Below are 1,895 nucleotides of genomic sequence, written 5' to 3'. Positions count from 1 at the left end.
GTCGTCCGGCGTCGCCGCGTGCGGCGTCGGTTCTATGCGCTCGGTCGGTATCCGGATTTATTCGGATGCGGGCTCGGACGGTTCGTTTGAACACACCCGACGGCTTGCACTCCTCTGTCCGGGTGGTCCCGAGTACAGGAGCCTGCGTACGACCTCGAGCGAGCTAACCCTCGGCGAGTGGGGTCCACCACGGGATGGATCTCTCCGTGCGCAGCTCACTCCCAACGACCAAGTGCTGGTGCCAACTCCCACGCATTCAGGCGTAGCACTACGTATGCGAAGTCTTTGAGTTAGTTTCTGCTAATTTGGTTTCAACGCGAACACGTTTGATTGAATGCCTGGTCTCCATTTCCGAATTATAGCCAATGCCTAGTCTCTATTCTTTGAGTTAGTTTCTGCTAATTTGGTTTCAACGCGAACACGTTTGATTGAATGCCTGGTCTCCATTTCCGAATTATAGCCAATGCCTAGTCTCTATTCCACCCACATCCTACGAGGTAGTCCCCCAGCGCACCCGCCCACCTATCTGCGGGATGCTTAGGACGACAGTATCTATCTGTTCCTGGTAACAGGATAATGCTGGATAAGTGACTGCTCTCTAGGCATATTGGGATCATGCTAAATGAACTATTGCATGCTAACCCTATTGGCGTCGATCTGTTAAACGTTATTCGGATACATATGGATTGGTGTGATCTGATTTGTGAATTGGTGGATTTTCGACTGACTGGCTGAGCTGAGTACTCCAACTTTCGTGAGGCCTCGGTAGCTCATTTCTGAATTTGCCGCCTATTGAGCAGCTGCCGATGCCTCCGTGATCCTAGGACATTGGTGTTCTGTTTACTGTTCCTATATTGCCGTGTGGTAAGCGTTTTTCGGTACTTAGCATGTATGGTGTTGTACATTAGCGGGTATATTCTTGACACCTTGCAGCTCCGCGACCACCGATGTATGTGATATCTGCGTTCGCGTCTCTACTGTGCACGCCTGCGTCGTTCATGCCACGTACCACATACTTTCGTTCTGTGCCCCACGACCTTGCGGCAAAGGCATGGTGTTTTATGTAATTTTACCACTGCTTCGCTGTTGCTATATCGCACTCTAAGTGGCTCTATGTGGGAGCATCCATTCAACCATGCAGCGCACAACGGGTCAGCAACGTAAACTTGCATCTCTGGACATTTTTCATAACACTGACTAAGCTATTTAAGTAGTTTTCGGTCATCTTTGCCAGCACAGTCTACGTGATGTATACATGAGAGCGAGCAAATCTCTGTAGCCGCAGACAACGCAGCACCTGCCTGGTAATACAACCTTATCGCCAACAAAAGATTCTGGCAGTAGGGCCGCAGGGCTCACCCTAGTCTTGCCTGAGCAAGACATAATTTCAAGAGCGGATGCTGCTCACACTCGGGACGAGCATGCAGCAACCGAACGGTCCCGCTATTAAGGCCATCGTTGCTTAAAAGCCTACTGCGTACGCACAATGCGTGTGGCACTAGGGCCACAGAGCTCACCCTAGTAGTAGCACAAAATTTGTTTTATTGCAGAATAACTATAAACTAGGGTGAGCCCAATAGCCCTTTGGCGCACAATTTTTCGCGGTGATGTGTGTATTTAAAACAGTCTTGTACTCCTTGAAGCAAGAAGATTTAGATGCACCCTTCCCGGAAGTACCTGGCCCTGACCGACTGGAGGCGAAGCTAGCGCGCACACGCAGTGCGCATGATTGTGGCGCGCGTGATGCACCGGCAGACCTATAGGCGTGACGCTCTGTACACCAGTTAACCTTTGTTCCAGATTCTGCCCGATATGTGACCGCAATTTATTAATAGGTGTATTGGCATTACGCTATAAGGTGAGCCCTGTGGCACTACGGGCACACTCTATTGTGG

This window comes from Saprolegnia parasitica (genome assembly GCF_000151545.1).
Source record: "Saprolegnia parasitica CBS 223.65 unplaced genomic scaffold supercont2.12, whole genome shotgun sequence".
Taxonomy (NCBI): Eukaryota; Oomycota; class Saprolegniomycetes; order Saprolegniales; family Saprolegniaceae; genus Saprolegnia; species Saprolegnia parasitica.
This window is presented reverse-complemented; position numbering follows the sequence as displayed.